At 42.2% G+C, this 21126-nt stretch overlaps 2 non-coding genes and 1 pseudogene across 2 annotated transcripts; all 3 read right to left on the bottom strand.

The window, feature by feature from the left end:
- Positions 1–4692: 4692 nt before the first annotated feature.
- On the bottom strand, positions 4693–4872 carry LOC122320607. Its single transcript, XR_006245724.1, has one exon. It is a non-coding gene; the product is annotated as a 5.8S ribosomal RNA (ribosomal RNA).
- Positions 4873–5471: 599 nt separating this feature from the next.
- Positions 5472–7468, bottom strand: LOC122320612. Its single transcript, XR_006245729.1, has one exon. It is a non-coding gene; the product is annotated as a small subunit ribosomal RNA (ribosomal RNA).
- Positions 7469–11625: 4157 nt separating this feature from the next.
- Positions 11626–20966, bottom strand: LOC122320622 (annotated as a pseudogene).
- Between the last annotated feature and the right edge of the window lie 160 nt (positions 20967–21126).

Below are 21126 nucleotides of genomic sequence, written 5' to 3'. Positions count from 1 at the left end.
CGCTCCATATGCTCGCATGGAAGCGTCAGCGAAACCGTGGATCTCAATCGGGACTTGCGGATCTGTATGAACGAATCGCGATACCTTAACTTTGGGCAGTTGCAGCAGAGTTGCCTTGAAGGCTTCCCACGACGTTTGTAGCTGCATCGGTAGCGACTCGTCCCAATCTAATTTTCGAAGCCACAGCTCCTGTAGAAGCATCTTCGCCTTCGTGACCAAAGGACACAACAGGCCCAGTGGATCGAAAAGTCTCGCAGTCACGGAGAGTATGTTTCGTTTTGTCGGACGAAGATCCTGGAAAGAGTCATCCAACCGGAATTGGAAGTAATCTTTACCAGGTAACCAAACCACTCCAAGGGTTTTAGTCACATCTGAGTCAGCCAATAATGGCATGATAGCGCTGTCAGATGCGGAGATCTCTGGGCAGTTCGAAAACCACTTTGCCAATTCGAAACCTGCCTCTTGCAAAACCTGAGAAACTTCCTCACGAAGGCTTTGCAGGTTCTCAACGCATCCGGCGCCTGTCAACAAATCGTCAACATAAAAATCATTCTGAATGACCTTTGCGGCATTTGGATACTTAGCTTGCGCCATCTCTCCAAGCCGCATTAAACACCGGATTGCCATGAAGGGTGCTGGCGATGTTCCGTATGTCACGGTATTTAATCTAAAGATCTTCAGAGACTCAGAAGGATCTCGTCTCCACACTATGAGCTGATAGTTTCGGTCAGCTTCGTCCACCATCACTTGGCGATACATCTTTTTAATGTCCGCTGCAAGGGCGAACCTGTGCATTCTGAACCGAAGTAGCGTCGAATACAGCTCCTCTTGAATAGTGGGGCCTACCATCAAGATATCATTCAACGCAACCTGCGTCGATGTGCGGCTTGAGGCATCGAACACCACTCTCAACTTGGTTGAGGTGCTTTGAGGCCGCAGCACGCATTGGTGCGGAATAAAATAGTGTGGACCATCTGGAATTCTATTACCAGTAGAAGACATATGGCCCATTGACGCATATTCCTCCATGAAATCCAGATACATTTTTTTTAAGGAAGGATCTTTGGACAATCTCCTTTCCAGCGACAAAAATCTACGTTTCGCAACTTCATACGAAGAACCAAGAGAATTCGGGTCAGATTTGAACGGCAGACGAACCGAAAATCTCCCGGACGACAGTCTTTGAGTATTCTTCTCAAAGTGTTGTTCACAAAGTTGCTGCTCAGGAGTATGGACTTTAGCCTTAGGCGGCAAGTCCTCCACAGACCAAAATTTCTGCAGGGTTGTGTCGATTGACTCCAACGCTTCTTCCTGGCAGCTGAGATGTACCGAATTTTCTGCCTTAATTTTGGTTTCCGAGGTACATCTCCCTGACACTATCCAGCCGAGAACAGTTTTTTGTAAGATGGGAAGTTCAGGCCCCTGCTTTATCTGGCCGACTGACAGAATTTCAAAAAATGAATCTGCGCCGATAAGCATGTCTATTTTTTGGGGCTTGAAGAAGAATGGATCTGCCAATTTAATATTTTCCGGCACCCTCCACCCGCTGGTGTTCACCGCTTGATCCGGATGATAACCAGAAATATTCTTTAAAATATAAAAATCGGACGACAACTGGCTGCTCCCTACTCGCGACTTCACTATTGTATTTATTTTCTTTGTTGCTTGGGCATTAGTTTGACCAATGCCCCGCAAGCTCATACACACATCCTCTCTTTTAATTTGTAGTCTCTGAGCGAGCTCGTCGGTCACAAAATTTATTTGTGAACCAGAGTCAAGCAACGCTCGAGCCACAACAAATTCGCCACTTTTCGATAATACGCTCACGATAGCTGTGGCAAGAATGACTCTATCCGAAGCAGTCGCATGCAAAACATGTGAAGTGGATGGAGTCTCTTGCATGAGCGTGGGCTGAGGAGGAGGCGGCAACGCGAGATTTGTCTTAGGCGAGTATATGTGCAGCAAAGTGTGGTGTGAAGATTTGCACACCCTGCACCTGTTCGATTTGCATTTCTTCACCGTGTGACCCTTGCGAAGGCAGTTAATGCATAAGGGCACTTTCTTGGCAAAATCGAACCTCTGCTGCACTGTTAGAGCTGCGAAAGAAGCGCAGTTTCCTACTTGATGCTCTGCTGATGTACAAAACACACATAAAGAAGCGTCGTCCCTGGCAGCGATCAATGAAAAACTTTTATTTCCATTCTTCTTCGGAATAGTCTGGCTTGGCTGAACATTTTTCGGCTTGGAAGCCTCTTCGGCGACCATGTGTTGGTATCGCCTGTCCAGAGCCGACTCACATTCGCTCCAAAGCGGAAGCGAAGTATAGTCCAACTGTTCTTCCCACTTTCTTTTTGTCCCTGCATCGACTTTGCTCATGATTAGATGAATGAGGATGGCATTCGTTATACGTTTGTCATCCCCAATGGATAGCAACGAATCATACAGAGCTCTGACTGTGTCGATCAGGTTTCTCAAGGCTGTAGCTGATGGCTGGGACATTTTTGGCAGATTAAAAAGTGTCGATATATTGTCGAAGAAAATCAGACAATCATTATCGTACACCCGCTTCAGGCTAGCCAGGGCCTTGGGATAGTTAGCCGCGGTGACTTGAAATGCCCTGACTGTGCCTAAAGCGTCTCCAGCTAGACACGATATCAAATGGTTAAATTTTTCGATATCGTGCAGAGTGTCATCTTTGTCGACAAACGTTTCGAAAAGGCTTATGAAGTTTTTAAATTCGGAGTGCTTTCCGCTAAATGTTGGAAGAGACACGCTCGGCAGGCGGCATTGGGGAGTGCGCCTTGCCGGTGGAGCGGATTCATCGACGCACGTACGCCTGGTTTTGTTTATTAAAGAAATTAGCAGGGACTTGGCCAATACAGCAGTCTCTTCCAATTCTTCCCGAAACAAATCCTCCGGGTCTCTCGCTTCGATTTGGTTTTGGATTGTCGAAGCATTTTCGATGTGCGAACTTAAAATTTCTAAACGACATTCCAATTCGACAGGATTCAGAGATAATCTACCCTCATTCAAATACTGTTGAGTTCGGGATATACTTCGCATAATTCCGTCTCGTTTATTTTTTAGCGCTTCGATTTCCTTGTTGCTCATTTTGATTTGTTATTTAATTAAATTTGGTTGACAATCGAAGGCTGGGAATTTAGTTTTTTATTCAAAAAAAAACAAAATTAAAATAAAAAATTTTATTTTATTTTTTATTATTGAAACAAATAAAAAAATAAACGAGTGGTATATGCCGAACGTCTGCAGTGTAGGGGATTTGTCGAACAAATTTAACGAAGTCGTTTAGAAGAATAATAATTAATTTATTAATTCCTTACGGAACTAATAAGCCCCACGCACAAATTGTAGAGGAGCACACGCTCAGCGCAAATACCGAAACACAGCGATAACACAAAAAACGCTCGCAATAGTCCAGCGACCAAAAACGAAAAGCGCGAAAGCGAGATCAAAAACACTGGCAGCGCTGCGTGGGTGAGAGTGCGTGTGTGTGTATGTCTGTATGTGGCTGGCGGCTCACTCTTTGGAAATGCCGACTAGCGGAAAATGATGCACTGACCGATATATAAGGGCAACGAATATATAAGCGGGATGCAGAAGCGCGGGAAATGGCGCTAAGGCTTGGGAAAATGGCGGAAAAGCGCGGCAAATTTGGTAATGAAAAATGCGCGCACAAGTTTTTTCCGCGATTTTCTTTGCACAATAGTTCACTCGATGCACTATTAAATCACTTTATTTTCGGCCTTAATTTTTAACCCTAAATTGGTGCTCTCTACGACAAATTGGGGGGTTTAATTTGCACTTATTGGGTCAACGAATATTTATTTATAAAGGTCCAAAGCGATTCACTTTCAGTTTAATATAAATATATGGGTATATCAATATAATATATATTCGAATCAAAGTTGTTAGTGCATGCGAAAATCAAATTTTTTGGTTAGAATGCTCACTATCTGGCTGGCCGATTCGGTCTGATCAGCGACTTCCCTTTTGGTATCCATATGCCTGGGTATATAGGGTCCGATCAATCTTCTCCAGCGGCGACGACGAAAAGGGCTTCTTGGCAGCAACAACAAAATTTTCTCCAGCGGCAGCGACGACAAGGCTTCTTCAGCAGCAAAGTCCAACGACGATAAATATTATTTATTGGCACTTTATATATTTTAAGCCGACGCGGAGAACTGTTTTTGGTTTTTTTTTTTTTTTTTAATTGTTGTCACACACCAGAAAAAAAATGCGAAAAGAACGAAAAACCAACTGCTGATCACGTCGGGGTCACCATGAAAAACAATAAGCTTTTTTATTGACGACAAACGCGAGAACTTGTGATTGCAGTGGTTATTTTCTGTTTTGCGATGGTTTATTAGGCGAATAGCGAAAAAGACGAGAGTTGCGGCGATGCGCACGATAAGGAGTTCGATTTTCAACTGACTTTAATTTCATATAATTCTCTTATGCTAACATAAAGTAATGAGCGGGAGATCGGCGACCGAATTCGCCTGAGCGAGAAAGCTTTATTTACGCCCCGATCCCCGCTTTACACGAACATCAGAGAGAAATCTCCAAACAAAAATAATAATTATATTTAATTAAAATTTTTATCCAATAATATACCATATGCTTAGAAATTTGATTACCAAATTTCTAAACAACTTAATTAGCATAGTCTTACAACCCTCAACCATATGTAGTCCAAGCAGCACTAAAAAATTAATTAAAGTACCATAACAGCATGGACTGCGATATGCGTTCAAAATGTCGATGTTCATGTGTCCTGCAGTTCACACGATGACGCACAGTTTGCTGCGTTCTTCATCGACCCATGAGCCGAGTGATCCACCGCTTAGAGTTTTTATATTTATTATTTCAATTTGTCAAATATGAATTTATTGAAAGAAATTAAAAATACACCATTTTACTGGCATATATCAATTCCTTCAATAAATCTTTTTTTTATACCTAAAACGAAATGCTGCGAAATGTCTTAGTTTTATATAAACAATATTATACCATTTATTACTTGGATAATTTACAATTTCATATAATTTTAATGTGATATAATATTGCGTTTTTTATATAAAACATTAACCTGAAGTAAACCAGGTACAACATTCAACATTTTAGGTTGTTGCATTAGCCAATGTATGCCCATAACTATGATGAACAATACATATTCGCAACGCGTGTATATTATGGTCCATATACACGCAAGTTTCATATTATAATATATAAACATAAATTTGTGAATATATTATAATACAATTTAATTTGCTTGATTATTATTCTTGTTTGCTTGATTTTATTTATAAAAAAATTTAATCCAAATTTTCATTGAACTTCTTTTTTTATAAATATATAATTGTTTGGCAATTTTATCTTGTTATATTATAAAAATATATTTTATAATTAAAACAAGTTATTGTTGTTTACGGTAAAGATATTATATACAATAATGATCCTTCCGCAGGTTCACCTACGGAAACCTTGTTACGACTTTTACTTCCTCTAAATAATCAAGTTCGGTCAACTTTTGCGAAACAACCGTAACACGCAAGGCGTCACAGTGATCACGTCCGGAGACCTCACTAAATAATTCAATCGGTAGTAGCGACGGGCGGTGTGTACAAAGGGCAGGGACGTAATCAATGCGAGTTAATGACTCACACTTACTGGGAATTCCAAGTTCATGTGAACAGTTTCAGTTCACAATCCCAAGCATGAAAGTGGTTCAGCGGTTTACCCGGACCTCTCGGTCTAGGAAATACACGTTGATACTTTCATTGTAGCGCGCGTGCAGCCCAGGACATCTAAGGGCATCACAGACCTGTTATTGCTCAATCTCATTATTGCTAGACGCAATTTGTCCATTTAAGAAGCTAGTGTCCTTATAATGGGACAAACCAACAGGTACGGCTCCACTTACATAAACACATTCAAACACAATAAACATTTTACTGCCCACCATGAATGAAGGCTATATAAGCTTCAACACCATAATCCTGAAGATATCTATTTAATATATTTGAGTCTCGTTCGTTATCGGAATTAACCAGACAAATCACTCCACGAACTAAGAACGGCCATGCACCACCACCCATAGATTCGAGAAAGAGCTATCAATCTGTCTTACACACTTATGTTCGGACCTGGTAAGTTTTCCCGTGTTGAGTCAAATTAAGCCGCAGGCTCCACTCCTGGTGGTGCCCTTCCGTCAATTCCTTTAAGTTTCAGCTTTGCAACCATACTTCCCCCGGAGCCCAAAAGCTTTGGTTTCCCGGGAAGCGACTGAGAGAGCCATAAAAGTAGCTACACCCAATTGCTAGCTGGCATCGTTTATGGTTAGAACTAGGGCGGTATCTGATCGCCTTCGAACCTCTAACTTTCGTTCTTGATTAATGAAAACATCTTTGGCAAATGCTTTCGCTTAAGTTAGTCTTACGACGGTCCAAGAATTTCACCTCTCGCGTCGTAATACTAATGCCCCCAAACTGCTTCTATTAATCATTACCTCTTGATCTGAAAACCAATGAAAGCAGAACAGAGGTCTTATTTCATTATCCCATGCACAGAATATTCAGGCATTTGAAGCCTGCTTTAAGCACTCTAATTTGTTCAAAGTAATTGTACCGGCCCACAATAACACTCGTTTAAGAGCACTAATGCAGGTTTTTAAATAGGAGGAACATATGAAAAAATACAAGTACTTAATCACATATAAGAACTCCACCGGTAATACGCTTACATACATAAAGGTATAGTACTAACCACAAATGTAAGTTGTACTACCCGTATGAAGCACAAGTTCAACTACGAACGTTTTAACCGCAACAACTTTAATATACGCTATTGGAGCTGGAATTACCGCGGCTGCTGGCACCAGACTTGCCCTCCAATTGGTCCTTGTTAAAGGATTTAAAGTGTACTCATTCCAATTACAGGGCCTCGGATATGAGTCCTGTATTGTTATTTTTCGTCACTACCTCCCCGAGCTGGGAGTGGGTAATTTACGCGCCTGCTGCCTTCCTTAGATGTGGTAGCCGTTTCTCAGGCTCCCTCTCCGGAATCGAACCCTGATTCCCCGTTACCCGTTGCAACCATGGTAGTCCTAGATACTACCATCAAAAGTTGATAGGGCAGACATTTGAAAGATCTGTCGTCGGTACATGACCATACGATCTGCATGTTATCTAGAGTTCAACCAATATAACGATCTTGCGATCGCTTGGTTTTAGCCTAATAAAAGCACATGTCCCATAAAGGTTCATGTTTTAATTGCATGTATTAGCTCTAGAATTACCACAGTTATCCAAGTAACTGTTAACGATCTAAGGAACCATAACTGATATAATGAGCCTTTTGCGGTTTCACTTTTAATTCGTGTGTACTTAGACATGCATGGCTTAATCTTTGAGACAAGCATATAACTACTGGCAGGATCAACCAGAATAATGTTTTTCTTTACATATTTCATTCATATTTTCGAATAGAAATAATGCAATATAAATATTATAGATCTATTATTTTAATATTCTATTTTTTGAATTTGATTACGGCCAAAACTTGTATAGCATTCGTAATCCTTCTTTTATGTTTTGTTTTATACTTGTTTCGCCACTAATATAACAAGTTTTAGATGTTATAAGAATTATTCATTACATCATATATATAAATATACGTATGTATGTATAATTTTATAACATAATTTTTATTTAATATATATTTGCTACTATAATTTTATTATATGTACAATATTTTATTCTAAAATATCATTTTATTTCAACATACATAATTATTTATGTATCCACACATTTGCAATTTTTGTTTAATCAATATAAATATTGAATTAAATCATTTGTATTTTGATGTTAAATTTAAAATTTAACATTTTTCCATATAACTCTCGAATGATATATAATATAAAACCGAGCGCATATGAAAAATAAGTATTTATTTAATAATAATATTATTAAAAAATATTATTATTTTATTTGAACTCACTATACCGGCAAACGATATAGTGCGTCCGATTTTAAGGCAGGTACTAATTTAATATACATTATATTAGCCTGCCACCAAAAATTAACGATAATAATTGGAAACCAATTGTTATTATATATATACATATATAACCTTGGCGCACGTTTCAACGTTATTATCTTGAGTTTTAATAATATTAGTCCGCTCAGCCAAGTCTCGTATTCAAAAAGAATAAAGAAACAAATTTATACGGATAATATTATAATATATATTGTCAACATTGACTAAATCATATTATATACATAGATTTATATCAATTCTAGATGGACATCCACTGACCATCCTATAGTAGTTTTTTGCATCGATGTCTTGAAATCGGGCATTTTCAATTGGGCTTGCCACCCACCCTACAGTTATTCTCCTATAATAACTTAAGAGAATATTGAATTCAGTACTTTTTATATACATATGAATTACTTCTTCATATAATTTATATTTATGCTGATTTTCATATGTATATGGTAAATTTATTTATATTATTGACAAAATCATATGCATATCATATGTTTTGAACAATACTTGGGTCGGCAACCACTGCCTACCTATAATAGTTTTTGAACACCCTATCTAGATATCGGGTGTTTTCTGTACTAGATGAGCCCACACTGTGGCTTTCTCTTAATTTACTTAAGAGTTTATAGGTATATTTCATACTTTTTTATATACATATGATATATTTCTTAATATAATTGATATTTATGCTGATTTTCATATGTATATGGTTAATTTATTAATATTATTGACAAAATCATATGCATATCATATGTTTTGAACAATACTTGGGTCGGCAACCACTGCCTACCTATAATAGTTTTTGAACACCCTATCTAGATATCGGGTGTTTTCTGTACTAGATGAGCCCACACTGTGGCTTTCTCTTAATTTACTTAAGAGTTTATAGGTATATTTCATACTTTTTTATATACATATGATATATTTCTTAATATAATTGATATTTATGCTGATTTTCATATGTATATGGTTAATTTATTAATATTATTGACAAAATCATATGCATATCATATGTTTTGAACAATACTTGGGTCGGCAACCACTGCCTACCTATAATAGTTTTTGAACACCCTATCTAGATATCGGGTGTTTTCAGTACTAGATGAGCCCACACTGTGGCTTTCTCTTAATTTACTTAAGAGTTTATAGGTATATTTCATACTTTTTTATATACATATGATATATTTCTTAATATAATTGATATTTATGCTGATTTTCATATGTATATGGTTAATTTATTAATATTATTGACAAAATCATATGCATATCATATGTTTTGAACAATACTTGGGTCGGCAACCACTGCCTACCTATAATAGTTTTTGAACACCCTATCTAGATATCGGGTGTTTTCAGTACTAGATGAGCCCACACTGTGGCTTTCTCTTAATTTACTTAAGGGTTTATAGGTATATTTCATACTTTTTTATATACATATGATATATTTCTTAATATAATTGATATTTATGCTGATTTTCATATGTATATGGTAAATTTATTTATATTATTGATATCATATATATATATATATATATATCGGATATCATAATTTCATATATTTTGAAGAATACTTTGATCGGCAAAACTGCCTTGCCTACCTATAATGATTTTTAATGGAAAAAAAGTGTTTAGTGTGAGCACCAGCCGCGTTGGTTTAATTTAATTTTATCCCAGTAGCAATTCTTCGGGACAGTAGGAATTTGATTAATTTATTGATGAACATTACTAATTGATTAACAAGGCATTGAACTACACTTTAAAAGTTACAGTTACTCCCGCCATTCAATTGTGTATTTTAAAAAATCTTTTGTTAGTCAGGGTGACTTATATCGTAATAATAAATTAATTACCTATTTTAATAATATTATATCATAGTATAATATTATATGAACGATTCCGCAAATAATATGTATTATTTATAGATATATTAAATATAGGTTTTTTTTTTTATTCATTACCGGTCACCAATCATCTATATGGCTATACATTCATTAACTATTATTATTAATGTGACGAGACTCTTGGTTACCGTAAAGAGGTTTATATATAGTTATCTCAAACATTACTTTGTTTCTTTTACTTTGACATGATCTTATATGCGTCACTAATAATATGACGGGACATTTGGCTACCGTAAAAGTGGATTCATAGTTAATCTCAAACATTACTTTGTTTCTTTTACTTTGACATGATCTTATATGCGTCACTAATAATATGACGGAATATTTGGCTACGGTAAAAGTGGATTCATAGTTAATCTCAAACATTACTTTGTTTCTTTTACTTTGACATGATCTTATATGCGTCACTAATAATATGACGGGACATTTGGCTACCGTAAAAGTGGATTCATAGTTAATCTCAAACATTACTTTGTTTCTTTTACTTTGACATGATCTTATATGCGTCACTAATAATATGACGGAACATTTGGCTACCGTAAAAGTGGATTCATAGTTAATCTCAAACATTACTTTGTTTCTTTTACTTTGACATGATCTTATATGCGTCACTAATAATATGACGGAACATTTGGCTACCGTAAAAGTGGATTCATAGTTAATCTCAAACATTACTTTGTTTCTTTTACTTTGACATGATCTTATATGCGTCACTAATAATATGACGGAACATTTGGCTACCGTAAAAGTGGATTCATAGTTAATCTCAAACATTACTTTGTTTCTTTTACTTTGACATGATCTTATATGCGTCACTAATAATATGACGGAACATTTGGCTACCGTAAAAGTGGATTCATAGTTAATCTCAAACATTACTTTGTTTCTTTTACTTTGACATGATCTTATATGCGTCACTAATAATATGACGGAACATTTGGCTACCGTAAAAGTGGATTCATAGTTAATCTCAAACATTACTTTGTTTCTTTTACTTTGACATGATCTTATATGCGTCACTAATAATATGACGGAACATTTGGCTACCGTAAAAGTGGATTCATAGTTAATCTCAAACATTACTTTGTTTCTTTTACTTTGACATGATCTTATATGCGTCACTAATAATATGACGGAACATTTGGCTACCGTAAAAGTGGATTCATAGTTAATCTCAAACATTACTTTGTTTCTTTTACTTTGACATGATCTTATATGCGTCACTAATAATATGACGGGACATTTGGCTACCGTAAAAGTGGATTCATAGTTAATCTCAAACATTACTTTGTTTCTTTTACTTTGACATGATCTTATATGCGTCACTAATAATATGACGGAACATTTGGCTACCGTAAAAGTGGATTCATAGTTAATCTCAAACATTACTTTGTTTCTTTTACTTTGACATGATCTTATATGCGTCACTAATAATATGACGGGACATTTGGCTACCGTAAAAGTGGATTCATAGTTAATCTCAAACATTACTTTGTTTCTTTTACTTTGACATGATCTTATATGCGTCACTAATAATATGACGAGTACTTTTTGGCTACCTTTTTCTTTGGATTCCCCAAAAATCCAAAATTATAATTATCAAAATAAATTTAATAATTATAATATTCTTTCCATTTCGTTATTTTATTAAATATCGAATCATCAAGCAAAGGATAAGCTTCAGTGGATCGCAGTATGGCAGCTGCTCAACCACTTACAACACCTTGCCTGTTACAAAAGTCGTTTACAATTGATTCTAGGCTTTGTCATTGTATTAAATAATGTTTTTATATGTAACTAGCGCGGCATCAGGTGATCGAAGATCCTCCCAATTTACTATGTTACAAATTACATTGGCATCACATCCATTGTCGTTTATAAAATGAATTATAAACTTTAAATGGTTTAGAAGCCATACAATGCAAATTGCCCCTTATTTATCATTGCAGTCCAGCACGGATACGACCTTAGAGGCGTTCAGGCATAATCCAACGGACGTAGCGTCATACCACTGTTCGCTCGAACAAGTATTGTGCCATTGGTCCGTACCTGCGGTTCCTCTCGTACTACGCAGGAATGCTGTCGCAACAACGTTTTGTCATTAGTAGGGTAAAACTAACCTGTCTCACGACGGTCTAAACCCAGCTCACGTTCCCTTGCATGGGTGAACAATCCAACGCTTGGTGAATTTTGCTTCACAATGATAGGAAGAGCCGACATCAAAGGATCAAAAAGCGACGTCGCTATGAACGCTTGGCCGCCACAAGCCAGTTATCCCTATGGTAACTTTTCTGACACCTCTTGTTAAAAACTCTTTAAACCAAAAGGATCGATAGGCCGAGCTTTTGCTGTCCCTGTGTGTACTGAACACCGAGATCAAGTCAGCATTTGCCCTTTTGCTCTATGTGTGGTTTCTGTCCGCACTGAGCTGGCCTTGGGACACCTCCGTTATTATTTGAGAGATGTACCGCCCCAGTCAAACTCCCTACCTGGCAATGTCCTTGAATTGGATCATACCTGAGTAATTGGAGTTATACCAAATTTTCAAATCAAAAATACATAAATGCATCGTTTTATTAAAGAATTTGTTTGCGATTATATAACAAACTCGTGATACTTTGATCAAGAAGCTTGCATCAAAACCCAATACCATAAGATATAATAAATATATCCGTATAATGGCTAGGAAATGATACACGTTCCATTTAATCAAGTAAGTAAGGAAACAATAAGAGTAGTGGTATTTCATTGGCGATATCAAACCGAAGCCTAATATCTCCCACTTATTCTACACCTCTTATGTCTCCTTACACTGCCAGATTAGAGTCAAGCTCAAAAGGGTCTTCTTTCCCCGCTAATTATTCCAAGCCCGTTCCCTTGGCTGTGGTTTCGCTAGATAGTAGATAGGGACAGGTGTGGATCGGATCCCTCCGAGTTTTATTTAACGTGGCGTGTTCCACATTGAAGGGAGTACAGCCACGACACTCTTATATACCCATGTATATAGTGCATGTGTCTAGATTAAGCGCCAGACCAACGCCCCAAAATAGAAGCTACAGCTATGTACGTAGCAACTATCCCGGTAGCAATTCGAGTGTGTGCTTGTCGGGCAAACACTCCCCCTTGCTGAGGAGCGAGATCTATCTAAAATCTCTTCTGATCTTAGGGTCACAGCACCCGAGTCGTATATACGCAACTCTTCGTCGAACTTGAAAGTTCTACCCGCGATATAGGTATCAACCACAGCCACCACGATACTCCCACAAGGGGGCCGACCTCAATGAGCAGCCTTGGAAGGCACTGCTCAACCCGTGGTACCGAAATGCAGGGTTCGGTGGACCCTCCCTTTTGGCTCCGACAAGCCCGGATAGAGTGCCCATGCCATATTAGTCGCCTCCTACGACAAGCAATGGTGGGCTGTGGCAGTATTCTTCTCCGCTAACCACACGGCGTGAGCAAAAAAGGAACTATGAGTTCCTCCCTCTCCTGGTGAAAACTTCCTCAGCAAACTCCTTCAGCCTCCGAGTCCTGTCCTCGTCCTCCAGAATCCGTCCAAATGTCCAGGTTTCGCCAACGCGCTGCACACCAAGTCCATTGAGGTCGCGCAAATCTGCATAGTGGGGGCAAGCACAAAGGATGTGCTCCCAATCCTCGTTAGGATCGCCACATGAGCATGCGGCGGTATCGCTAAGAGCTCTGCTATGCAGAAATGCGTTCAACGACCCGTGCCCTGTAAGCAGGAATCCCATGCGCATCGAAAACCCAAAATTGGGATTTCGATGGACGAGGCTGACATTGGGGATGAAATTGTGGGTCACCCGTCCTGGGGAGTCCACATCATCCCATCTGTCCTGCCAATCACGCAATAGACACTCGTCAATCCGCTCCATTCTCTGCTTCCAGCTTAGACCTGAAAGGTCTTCGCCGTAGAGCCAGTCGTATTCCTCCAACGGGTATCCACGCTTCAGCTTGAACTTAACAGCAATTTTCATTGCTGCTAAGTCAAGCGGGGGAGCTCCAGCAAGAACCTGCAGTGCCAGGGAAGACACTGTTCGGCATACCGGAAGACTTCCTAGTAGGATCAGCCTTTGGCAGGCAATAAGTCGCCTCCTGGCCACTATTTGCCTCGTCGTACTGACATACCATACCGAGGCACCAAAGAGCACACAGGGTGCTAAGAGTCCGGCATATATGGTCCGCTTGGCTCGAGGACTGAGGCCCCAGTCGGCTCGAAGCACACGCGCCAATGCTCCAACAACTCCCGTGATCCGCATTCTGAGCGAGGTGATGTGCACCATGAAGCTCATGCGCTCACTGACTTTGATGCCAAGGTACCGGCAGCTGCGGACATACGGCAAGCTTGCTCCCGCAAATCTTACCAATGGCGTACGCGCCATGTTGCCCTTCAGCAGCATAACCACCGTCTTGCTGGTGGAAACGGTTACACCAATTTCTGCTCCCCACGTTTCAACAATGGACATTAGTTGCGCTCCTTTTTCTTCAAGCGCGAGTCGGGAGTTTCCCTCGATGAGAAGAAGCAGGTCATCCGCGTACGCGCTGAGTGCGCAGTACGGCTCAAGGCGCTGTAGCAGTACATCCATCAGTAGATCCCAAATAAATGGGCCACTGATTGACCCCTGCGGGCAACCTCTAGTGACTGGTACGTCCACGGTACCAACACTGCTTCGGATCACTGCTCTTCGGCCGGAGAAGAAGCTTCGCCACAAGCTCATTTCCCGGCATCCCAACTCGGCCAATCGGCGCAGTGCAGCGCACCATTCGACGTTGTCGAAAGCTCCTTTGAAGTCCACGAAAAGTCCAAGCACGTATCGCGCCGTGCTGGCGGCGACACTGCTCTTTACGTGTCTCCAAGCTTCCTCCACACATCGTCCTCGGCGAAATCCAAACTGCCATCTGCAGCCTTCCGGAAGAACTTCTCTAACGCGATTCACCATGATTCCCTCAAGCACCTTGCCGAAAACGGGCAGCAGACAGATTCCCCTGTACGAGGATGGCTCGCACTTGTCCTTGTCGGGTCCCTTGAGTAGCGCCACTACGCGTGGACACTTCCACTCGCTGGGAAAGTACCCCGACCGGATACACCGGGAAAATAGCCTCGTGAGGTATTGAGGTATGGCGCGCCAGACCGCCTTGCAGATCGTGCCGTTGATGCCGTCCATGCCAGGCGAGCGTCTGCTCTTCAACCTGGCGACACAAGCGTCAACCTCGAATTCATCGAGCGCCGGTGGGACTGTCTCCGCGTAGGCAATCGGTGCATCTGACTCCGCAACTGGGAAAAAGTTACGGAGGAGCACTCGCGCACAGTCACCCCAATCGGTGACCAGCTCGCCGTTTACGCGAAGACACCCAATCTCCGAGCGTTTGTTACGACCGCGGCAAATCTTGTAGACGCGCCCCCATGGATCGTCTGCGTTCTCTCCCACGAAGTTTCTCCAGCTGTCCTCCTTCGCCTTCAGAATGAGCTTCTTGTAGCCGGCTGAGGCGATCCTCAGTTCGACCACAAGCAGCTCAGTCCTTTCGACGTCGCCCCGTCGGCGGGCGTCCTGGAGCCTGCGCCGAAGTCTTCTGACTTCGCGGCGCGCAGAGCTGAGGTCGGCGGTCCACCAACGTGCTCTCCTCCTAGGCGATCTCGGCGTCTTCCTACCCAGCGCAAGGTCGCACGCCTCGTGCACCACTTGCCGCAGGGCAGAAACTTGCTGGTCCAACGGCGATTCAGAGAAGTCTTCCGAAAGTCCGGCTGCCCGGCTCACCAATTCCTCTTCGAACAATCGCCAGCGAGCAGTGGAGAAGTTCCAGGACGGCACAGGAGCTATGCTCTCAACTGCGCGCGTGGTAGTTGGTGTGGCAACAACAGTAATCCTGTTGTGATCACTTAACTCCCACTCGCCCACTCTCCACTCATATGTGGCCCACATAGATGCTGCTTCGTTGGCGATCGTCACGTCGATATCACTGCGGGCTCTGCCGCTATCGAACGTGAACACCTCACTGTGCTGGTTAAGAGCGACGACTCCTTTCTCCAGCATCCACTCAGACAGCAGTTCACCCCGGGTGCGGTTAGCTTGCCCCTCGGTCTGCCGAGAGAGTTTGCTAAACCACATGGGGGATACTGCATTCGCATCAAGTCCCATGATGCACGGCGTTCTGCTGGCCTGCAGCAGGACCGCATCCATGTATCTGAGATACGGGTCTAGGTCGGCGTCGAATTGGCAATATACGGAGCAAAGGAAGATTGAGCCAAAACTCCCTTTAACGCTCACGCATACGCCGTGGTCGGTGGTGAGGGGCTCCACTGGCATACAGATGACATCCTGGTGATCCACTAGGATGGCTGCCTTCCCTCGCCGATCGGCGAAGATCCTCATTCCTTCAGGCAGCACATCCATCCTCCCGACGTCTGGATATGGCTCCTGCAAAAGTGCGAACAGAAATCCTGATTCCCTCAATCGGACTCCGAGCTCGACCGTCGCAGCTCGGCCTCGGCCACAGTTTGCCTGGATGATGCTAAACATTAGTGTCTAGCATTCACCCTCGCCAGCACAGCCGCATACACTGGGCAGCTTGGGGACAACATATTGTGTCCCGAGGCATACCCCTTGAAGCGGCAGTTCCGGCAGTCCACCGGGTTCGTGCAACTCCGCGCACTGTGGCCGTTCTGTCCGCACTGGCGGCACACGTTCTCCTTGTACCGGCACTGGGCGACCTTGTGGTCGAATCCGACGCACCTGTGGCAGGCGTACGTGCGCACCAAGGCTCGGCAGTTGTAGGCGAACCAGCCGATGTACGCCTTTGCACCATCCAGCACCTCAAGGGCCACGGCGTTGACATCGAGCGTCACATTGACTGTGGCGCCGTCAGCCGCAGACCATGGCTTCTCGAGATGTACCGCCTTTTCAAAGGAGGCCACATCCATTACTTCCGCGAAGTTGTTCCTGTAGAGGTCCTTCATAAAGTCGGCTGGCTTCGTCGCAGTGTCGACGTTGCTAACGACCACCTTGGGTCGCTGCGCCGGGCTCTGCTTGATCTCCAGGCCAACTTCTGCAAACTTCTTGTTTGCGACAACCTTGCGAATTTCGCCTGATGAGGGGGTGCGGATGATGGCACCGCCACGCGCAAGCCCTCTCACCTCATGCAGACGTACGCCAAGCGAAGGGGCGATCTCCCTGCGCACCTTTTCTGCAACCTCTTTTCCGCTCACTGTCGGGTCCTTGCTCACCACAACGGCGGACCACGTCTCGCGTGGCTTCCGCGGGGCAGGCACCGGAGCAGCTTGAGGCGCTGGCAGGCTGGGATATGCGGCTGCATACCCAGCAGGTGGCATGGGGACCACAGCCTGCGCCATGACGGACTTCGGGGGCGGCGGCGGCGGCATTCGCTGCTGGTCGCGGAGAGCCTCCAAGGCTGCATTCCGCGCCGAGAGCGCAAGCACCAGGCCCTCATACCTGTTCAGGCACCGCATCATGGCGCAGGCCTGCTTGGTCGATAAATTCGACGCAACAACCTCTTCCAAGAATCCGTCCTTGATCTTGGCCAGCTCGGCCACCGTACCATGGACGGACGCGACGACGGGAGGGGAGACGGGGACAGGGGGGGCAGCTGCGGCTCCACCAGAATCCCTGGCGACAGCGGGGGCAGCAGCGGGGGCAGCGGCAGGGGCAGCAGCGGGGGCAGCAGCAGGGGAAGCAGCGGGAGCAGCAGCAGGGGAAGCAGCGGGAGCAGCAGCGGAGGCGGCAGCGGGGGAAGCAGCGGAAAGGGCAGCGACGCCAGCGGCAGCGGCAGAGGCTGAGGCCAACGCCACCTCGAGAGAGGAGAATGGGCTCTCCTCCAACACACCTACCGGCGCCGGCAGAGGCTCGTTGACGTCAAGCGCCAACAGCTTCGGCTGCGTCGGTTTCGGCACCGCGCTCGTCGTCGCCTTCCCTCTCTTTCCGCGCCGACGCCTCGCCGTACTCGCAGCACTACTGGGCCGACTGCTGGCCCGACTGCTCGCCGACAGCTCGCTCTCAGAGAGCGCGCCCTCCATTGGGAGTAGGGGAGAATAAGCTGTGCTCTACTCACCCACACACACAAGCTGCAGCGGAAAATTTCCAACACGTGCTGTTGTTTGCAAACTTTCACACGATGTTTTCGCGAGGAAAACCGCACTTTTCCGACCGGAAAATTACACGATTTTAATCGCTAGGCGAATCCGCGAATTTTAAGCTAAAAATTAGCAATTAATTCGCACGGAATCAAAAGTTATTCACAAATTAATGGAGCACGTCGAAAACACACGTCCGTCGTTAATCCATTCATGCGCGTCACTAATTAGATGACGAGGCATTTGGCTACCTTAAGAGAGTCATAGTTACTCCCGCCGTTGACCCGCGCTTACTTGAATTTCTTCACTTTGACATTCAGAGCACTGGGCAGAAATCACATTGTGTCAACACCCGCTAGGGCCATCACAATGCTTTGTTTTAATTAGACAGTCGGATTCCCCAAGTCCGTGCCAGTTCTGAATTGATTGTTAATTGATAATCGTTATAATTAATAAGAACTAATCGGTTTGAGCCAATTAGTATTCTTAAAAATTTTAGCAAGAAAGTTCCACAATTGGCTACGTAACTAAACTATCCGGGGAACAAGTAACCACCATAAATGATAGACACTCTATTTACCCAGAACGAGCACATAAACCATGTTATTGTTTCCCAATCAAGCCCGACTATCTCAATCTTCAGAGCCAATCCTTATCCCGAAGTTACGGATCTAATTTGCCGACTTCCCTTACCTACATTATTCTATCGACTAGAGACTCTTCACCTTGGAGACCAGCTGCGGATATTGGTACGGCCTGTTGAGAAGTTTGCGTGTCCCCACCATAAATTTTCAAGGTCCGAGGAGAAAATATCGACACAACAGTATATGTCATGCTCTTCTAGCCCATCTACCATATCTCTCTGCGAAAGACTTCCATGGTAGTACGGCTATAAAACAGAAAAGAAAACTCTTCCGATATCTCTCGACGGCTTCTTTATGGTCGTTCCTGTTGCCAGGATGAGCACGAGGCCCATATTTAATAACAAACGGATACTCAACAGGTTACGGAATTGGAACCGTATTCCCTTTCGTTCAAAATTATTCAAGTATATTATTTTTGGCTTGTATATATATTTATTTAGTCATTAGTTTTTTACTTGAAAATTTTCGGCTTTCGCCTTGAACTTAGGACCGACTAACTCGTGATCAACCACTGTTCACACGAAACCCTTCTCCACTTCAGTCCTCCAAGGTCTCATTCGATTATTTGCTACTACCACCAAGATCTGTACCAATGGCAGCTCCATGCAGGCTTACGCCAAACACTTCTACGCATACCATTGTACCTTCCTACTCACTAAAGTTTCAAAATTTATATTACAAGTAATATAAATCATCTACTTTAGCGGTAATGTATAGGTATACAACTTAAGCGCCATCCATTTTAAGGGCTAGTTGCTTCGGCAGGTGAGTTGTTACACACTCCTTAGCGGATTTCGACTTCCATGATCACCGTCCTGCTGTTTTAAGCAACCAACGCCTTTCATGGTATCTGCATGAGTTGTTAATTTGGGCACCGTAACATTACGTTTGGTTCATCCCACAGCGCCAGTTCTGCTTACCAAAAGTGGCCCACTGGGCACATTATATCATAACCTTAAACTTCATATCAAGAAAGTTAAGGTTCTTACCCATTTAAAGTTTGAGAATAGGTTAAGATCGTTTCGACCCTAAGGCCTCTAATCATTCGCTTTACCAGATAAGATTATTTTATATAATATTAAAATGCACCAGCTATCCTGAGGGAAACTTCGGAAGGAACCAGCTACTAGATGGTTCGATTGGTCTTTCGCCCCTATACTCAATTCTGACAATCGATTTGCACGTCAGAACTGTTTCGGTCTTCCATCAGGGTTTCCCCTGACTTCAACCTGATCAAGTATAGTTCACCATCTTTCGGGTCACAGCATATATGCTCAAGGTACGTTCCAGTTAGAGGCATAAATAATATAAATATCATTATACATAACTATATAGAACGCCCCGGGATTGTGTTAATTAACTATAAATAGTTAAAAAACTAATCCCATTATTAGTCAAGTTAATTACGCTATTAGGTTTATATCCCAATAACTTGCACATATGTTAGACTCCTTGGTCCGTGTTTCAAGACGGGTCCCGAAGGTATCCTGAATCTTTCGCATTGTTAATCATACAAGTGCATATAATAAACACAAAAATCATTGATAATTATGCCATTATATAATTCCGAAAAATTAACGCACTGTAATCATATAAATCTATCAGCACTTTATCAAATTAATGACATTTATTTTGTGTTAAAACGCAAGCATTTTAATTTAAATAAACTATAAGCCATATTTTATGATAAATTTTGTATGCTAATAGATTACAATGTCCTTATATGGAAAAAATGCACACTATTATCATAATATTGTTTAAATATTACAATTTTAATGATGAATTTTCCATAATGGATATTCAGGTTCATCGGGCTTAACCTCTAAGCAGTTTCACGTACTATTTAACTCTCTATTCAGAGTTCTTTTCAACTTTCCCTCACGGTACTTGTTTACTATCGGTCTCATGGTTATATTTAGTTTTAGATGGAGTTTACCACCCACTTAGTGCTGCACTATCAAGCAACACGACTCTTTGGAAACATCATCTAGTAATCATTAACGTTATACGGGCCTGGCACCCTCTATGGGTAAATGGCCTCATTTAAGAAGGACTTAAATCGTTAATTTCTCATACTAGAATATTGACGCTCCATACACTGCATCTCACATTTGCCATATAGACAAAGTGACTTAGTGCTGAACTGATTTCTTTTCGCTCGCCGCTACTAAGAAAATCCTAGTTAGTTTCTTTTCCTCCCCTAATTAATATGCTTAAATTCAGGGGGTAGTCCCATATGAGTTGAGGTTGTATATAACATTTTTTTTTTCAATATATTCTTTACATTTATATAATGGAGAAACATTTAATGAATTCGTATAAAAATTTTTTTCGTTAATTAGTTTTAATTTAGTTATGAGTTTTAAACGAATTTAACGAAGAACAATAACATTTACAAAAGATTTCAATT

This window comes from Drosophila ficusphila, unplaced genomic scaffold, assembly GCF_018152265.1.
Source record: "Drosophila ficusphila isolate 14025-0441.05 unplaced genomic scaffold, ASM1815226v1 contig_657, whole genome shotgun sequence".
In the NCBI taxonomy this organism is placed as follows: domain Eukaryota; kingdom Metazoa; phylum Arthropoda; class Insecta; order Diptera; family Drosophilidae; genus Drosophila; species Drosophila ficusphila.
This window is presented reverse-complemented; position numbering and strand designations above follow the sequence as displayed.